This window comes from Acanthisitta chloris, unplaced genomic scaffold (genome assembly GCF_000695815.1).
Source record: "Acanthisitta chloris isolate BGI_N310 unplaced genomic scaffold, ASM69581v1 scaffold22546, whole genome shotgun sequence".
Classification (NCBI taxonomy): domain Eukaryota; kingdom Metazoa; phylum Chordata; class Aves; order Passeriformes; family Acanthisittidae; genus Acanthisitta; species Acanthisitta chloris.
Genome location: NW_008676784.1, coordinates 1 through 6381, shown reverse-complemented (window position 1 = coordinate 6381; position 6381 = coordinate 1).

Below are 6381 nucleotides of genomic sequence, written 5' to 3'. Positions count from 1 at the left end.
CACTTCCCACCCCCCTCCCGCTTTTCCCCGGATGCTGCAGCAGAGCTGGTGCCAGGAGCACAGGGCCATCTGGAAACGCTCATGGACAGCAGTAAGGGACCTTGCTGGAGACAAAGCTCAGCATTTTGGCAGTGCACAGGCTCTTTGCTGGAGACTCCCACACTGCTCTGTACACTCACAGCAGGGTCAGCTCACCTCTGGCCATCCACGGATGTGAGACCCCAGGGAGGGCAGGGAGCACCTCCTATAAGGACAGGGCTTTTGGTGGCATGGCTGGCTCAAGCCTGGCCTCATCAGGCACCAGGCAGCCCTGCCAGGATCCACCCCCACCAGGCAGTTCCCAGCTTCCCAAAAATAGGTTGGAGAAGCCTGACCTGGAAAAGACCCTGGGAGCTCAGTGTCCTCCACGCCCTGCTGTGCTAGGGTGGCCACTGAGGTGTGGGTGAGGGAGTGACTAGGGTTGGCAGGGCCTCTCTCTGCCTGATTGGCACTGTCTCAGGAGAATCCTCTTCTTCCTTTGCAAGCCAGGGCACAATCCCCTGTGTGCTCCTGAGGAGAGGACCCGGAAAGCAGAGAGGAAGCAGGGCTCAGTGCAGAGGAACTGAGAGGGGATATGGCAAGCAGCGACCGGACAGCTCAAGGTCGGAGGAAACAATGCTGGGGATGGAGGGAAGAGCCACGGGGCCCTGGAAGGGGTTGAACCTGCTGTCTGTGCGTGCTGCAGGCAGGACTGAGGCTCCGGGTGCTGCGTGGGCAAGGGTTGGTGCCAGCACAGCCTTGCTGCAGTGGGATGCTCCCACCAGCCACATGGAGCTCGGCACACCTGTGTGCTGCTCACACCCATCACCTCCCCTCACACCCACCGGGCAGCCCCTGCCTGCTCCCCGGGGTGCTGGACCCTTCATCTCACAGAGAGGAAAGTAATTTCTGGGGCTTCAGGGGCAACACATGAGGTGATGGTGAAACACATGGGCTGCAGGTCTACTTGAGCACAATTTGGTATCCATCATCTCCTGTCTAGTGGCTCTGAGGCTTTCCCCATTGCATCCCAGGGCAGCTCCTCAGGGTGCACAGTCACTCCCTCGTCCTTGCTTGTGTGGTCCAATTTTGTGGCCTTCTGGGGGAAGGCTCTTACCCCAGTTCTGTAGGTGGCAGCAGGGCAGGAAGATCAGCTCTCCCTGCACGCAGAAGTGGCCAAAGTCCCCAGTTACTGTCACTCAGTTTTCCTAGGCAGTGGCCAGTGGTAAAACTCAAATATTTCCCTTGCATCCAGCACCACCTGCCTCATGCTAGACAGCAGCTGCACAGGATTAATGCCGCCCTGGAGGTGTTATCCCTCTATAAAGATGACAACATTTGGCCCAAGACATCCAGGGAGATCAGAATAGACAAGGAGCAGAGAGTGTGGCCCAGATTTTTTTGATTCTTGCATATCAACTCTGTCATCACAGCTCTCTGCTTCTGTGTCAAGACCACTTGTTAGGAAGGAGTCAAAGAGTAAGGGGGACATATGCAGGCAGGGACAGAAGCCTGTACTAGTTTCCTGACACTCTGCTGGGCTGGACTCTGACCCAGGATTCTTCTGGTCCAGCAGCAGACAGAAAGCTTTCCAGGAAAACCCCATTGCCTGCTTCCCCTGCCAGCGGCTGCCACCTGCCCAGGAGTCACCCGGAACCAGAGGATGACCCAGCCTTGGCTCACACCACAGTGACTGCCAGCTGCTCCACCTTGGTCTGAGCCTGCTGCTGCCTGGCCCAACCCAGAAAGAGTCACTCTCATGGGCTCCAAGCCACAGCACTCGCTGTACTTCAGCACCCAAGATATCAAAGGGAAGCTTTGCCTTTGATGTAGAAAGCAGCTCCCAGCACTGAGGTCCTGATCAAAGCACTCAAGTGCAGGACCTTGCCCCAGCCAATGGAAGTGGAAGGTGAAAAGCTGTAGCACACAAGGAAAACTCTTCTTTGGGTTGGCCCTGCTCTGCCTCAGGTTGAAACCAGGACTTCCCACAAAGATTCCTTTCTCTCCCAGTAGGCATGAACTGCAACAAGGACTTAAGCAGGAAGGAAAGAGCAGGCCACCCATAGAAAGGTGAACAAGGAGATACTTAAGATTTTTTCTCTGCAGGCTGACCACACTGAACTCCCCTCTGCCCACCCCTTGTACCCAACTGGGGCTGCCACAGGGGCACGCAGGTAGTAGCCATCCGTGAGACAGACTCTCATCTCTGCACCCACTTTTTTACTCTTTCCATGTAGGAGGATGTTGTGTCCTAGCCAGGTCAAGAGCCATAACCAAAGCAGTAAGAAGCTGGGCACTTCACCATAGGAGTGTTGCTTGTGCACATTCACTCCAGGAAATGGCTGCTGACAGGATGCCTCTGACATTGACCTATCCACCAGCAGCATCCTCTTCTCCCACAGGGAGAACTTCACCCATCTTCAGCAAGATGGTTAAAGCTTTGATGGGAGAGGATTACAAGCGGAAGATTTTTGAAGATCACTCTGTAAATCCACCAACTGTCTGGCCCTATAGGAAAGAGCCAGTATCTGTTGATGCTCCATTTTGTGCATCAAGTAAACAGGAAGATTCAGTATTTTGTTTTGTATTAAAAAATACACAGAGGCTACATATGGATGTAAGGGTTTGTGGCTGGGAGTTTATTCTAGCAAATCCACTGGCTCAGCTCCTAGAGGTCATGCAGGAATTGGCAGCAGGGCCCATGTAATCTCTGCAGAGGCAGCCAGCTCGGGGCCCAGGGGAGCCCAGCCCCTCTTAACACATTAAGGTCAGTCACTCAGAGTAAGCCTAACTCCTGGAGGACAAGGGGCAACCCCAGCACAGGCCCCAGCAGGACAGGGAAAGGCAGTGGCAGCTCCTGGGGAGTGTTCAGCTGCCAAAGACCACCAAAAACGCATGGCGTCAAGCAAGGGCTTGTGGGAAAGGGTGCACACCCCACCCTGCTGGGGTCTGATGGATTCCCTCAGCAGCTCCCCCAGCTCTGGCAAGCTTTGCAAACGTGGCAGGAAAGCCTCACCATGGACTTCATTAAACCTAATCCTTGGCAGATGATATACTGTGGTTCCACTTAACAAATCTCAAGTCCAGCCAAGCCTTGACACATGTCAACGCAAAACGGATGGTGCTTTCCCATGGGGGCTTCCTTGGCTTGGCTCCTTAGAACAACCAAGCTATTCAGCTGCTATGAAAATTGCAAAGGTCTTCTTCAGAGCCTTCTGCAGGTGCAGTCCAGCCCCACGGGGTCACCACCTCCAGTTCAAAACCCACCAGCTTTAAAGGTGCGGGTGAGGCAGCTGCATTACAGGCATCCCAAAAGCTTTACCACAGAGGTGCAGTGGGGTCCATACAGAGAGGCTGCTGACCATGAGGGTGCACAGGCACACCAAACCTTTAAACCAGGTGGGGACTCAGTGGCCAGGATTAAACCCAGAATCTAAGCCAGATGTTCCCCAGCAGGCTCTCCTCCTCCTGGGAGAGACCAGCTTTGTTCCATGGAGCAATACTGAAAGTGAAGTCTTCCTCATTCACTGCACAGCCCAGGGAAGGATCAGACCCAGCCTCCAGTACCTGCCCTCCAGAATATCGGGGGGATGGAGGGGTGGGGTTTGGCCCCTGGAAGGAAAGGCATCAGCTACTCCCAGAGTCTCTCCATTACTGGCAGAGGTCTGTGGCCTCCCCTTTGCAAGCCTTTCCACAACAAAGGCAGATTGGTTGGAGGCAGGGAAGGGCAGCTTCAGCACAGGAAAAGACTTCCCCTCCTGTTATGCTGCTTTGCTAAACCTCTCCTTTGATCCCTGGGGAAAGGGACAACTTGGCAGCTGGAAGACTATTGTGTGCCTCTTGCTGTAAGCAGCTGCTTAAGGCTTGCTTGAGAGCTGGAGTGAGTTGGTTAACTACAGTGAGCAGAGCTGTGCCCCAACAGACAGGTAGGACTAATTATTCTCTGCTGGCAAAAATGGCTTCAGCTACCAGGGGAATGAAAACTCAATTCTATGTAGTAAAAGTGAACAGTGTGAGTTTTTGTCATAGGTAGAGTATCACAAATTTCACGGACTGGAGACAGATCCTGTCTTCTCTATGGAAACCTCCCTGGTTTTCTTCTCTCCTGATTGCTGCTGTTCAAGTCTGTGCTATCCTAAGGGTAGCAAGGCTGCCAATCAAAGTCAAATTTAGAGGCAAACTCTAACATCTGGGTTCTTCAAGAAATTCCTCAGCACTTTCTGAAGCACTAACAACACGTAAATTTAGAGGCAAACTCTAACATCTGGGTTCTTCAAGAAATTCCTCAGCACTTTCTGAAGCACTAACAGCACGTGCAAGTTAAAGGATCCATCAACAGAGGAAGAAGCCAGAAGCAGATTTACAGAGTTAAATGTTTAATAACTTTCCAAGAACAAGTATTACATCCTTTTTGAGAGCATGGAAAAATCATTAACTTCAAGATGGTACACTAAACTCTCTCATTTCTGCGGAATTCCCTCTTTGGTGTTTAATAACTTTCCAAGAACAAGTATTCCTTTTTGAGAGCATGGAAAACAAGTAAAATCATTAACTTCAAGAGGGTACACTTAACTGTCATTTCTGCGGAATCCCCTCTTTGGCGGCACAGTGGCCACTTGCGGTGTTTAGGCTCATCACTTTAGGAACAATCAGAAAAACTGACTTTGTACAACTTGCACGCCAACAACGTCTCTTCCCAACATGGTGTTATTGCTGGACAAAGCAGAGAAAAGAAAAGAGACACTTAGAGGACTTGGCAGCACCAAGACAACAGTACTGGGAGGGCGCCAAGCACTCCCCAGACACCCCTGGGAGGCTGCTACAGCCCAAAAAGCAGTGATAGGTTCCCCAGAGGTGTTACCTACTCTTAACACTGCTTTCTACTTCCCACTAAGATCAGCCCCCAACATCCTCCCTCAGCAGCTTGAAATTTTGCCCAGGAATCTTCTCTGCTAAGTGTCTGCATTGGGACAGGCTGGCCCTGGCAAAGAAGGTCCTTCCTCACAAGCCTCAAGATTGCTGCCAATATGCCAGCATGTTCGCTCCTCTCCCATCACTGGAGGAGCAGAGCTTGGCATCTACTCCAGCTGGGCAGTCACAGGCTTGCCTGTCCCCTTCCCACCTCATGGCACCACCGTCTGCACTGGACAGGGAAGAGATCAGAGGGTCCTCAGTTTGGGCTAGAGGGACACAAACAGCATCTCTCCTGGAAGACAAGCGTGGAGCTGCAGCTAGCTCTGAAGAGCAAAGCTGCTGAGCTGAGCCATGGGTGAAAGCTCTGGAGAGATGCTGGGAGGCTGCCACCCTCCCCAGAGTCCTTCAACAAGAACACGGAGCATATGGGGAACAGCTGAACAGCTCACCCTGCTCCTAGATGGGAATGACAATTTCCATGTGTTTTGGCAGGAAAACCACCCAGCAAGGCACCCCTGACAGACTGCTCACTCTGGCAACAGCGAGGGTGCTCCCTGGCTAACGACCAAAGCTGGTAAGAGCTCTGCTGCTAGAAAAAACTCTGGATTGCGATGGCAGCAGGAGGAGGAAGAGGTAAAAGAATGCTAGCCTGGCCCAGCTGCTGCTCCCACCCTCCTTGCCCACAGCTAGCTCACCTTGGCCTTGTTCTTGACAGGCAGATACAGCTTGAACTCAGCTGGGAGCTCATCCTCTGAGTACAGTCGGTCAGAGAAGTACACCCGTCGGATGCGACAGTTGGCGTGGATCTGAGAGTCAAAGAGTTGGTCCACTTGCCATATACTCTTTCCACACTCAGGTCTGCTGTCATGCAGCAGACTGAATTCCTTGGCTCAGCAGCTGGAGCTCTACCTCAGTGCCTCTATGAATCTGACAGGGCATCAGAGCAGAAACGCTGCTTTGCATTAGATGCAATCTCTAGCAATCCATACCGGCTCAAGAGATTTGGCCAAGCTCTGGCATCTCTGCAAGCTGAGATCTACCTTAGTCCCTAATGGGATTTTTTGCTGTGAACCCATTTCTGCTTCTTCACTGGAATCAGCATTTGCCAGAACACTCACAGTCTCAGCTTGCTGCATTTTTAACACTCCCACTTCAGGAATGAGCCTGTCCAGTCTGTGCTGCCTCCACTATCAGGTGGCAGCAAAGGAGTCCCTCTGGTACCCTCATGGGTGTGTGAGAAGGCAGACATTTTCCAGCTGACTGCCTGGCCACCTCAGGGCAACCCTGCAGGGAACTGCAGCAATCCCCTCATACTAAGGCACAGACATGCCCTGCAGACAGGCATTCCTCAAAATAACACACACCACTGGACACAGTGAACATGAATCTGTAGCATATGGAACAAGTTCCATGTCCTCAGTAGGAACAAACACTGCATCAGCTCTCGAC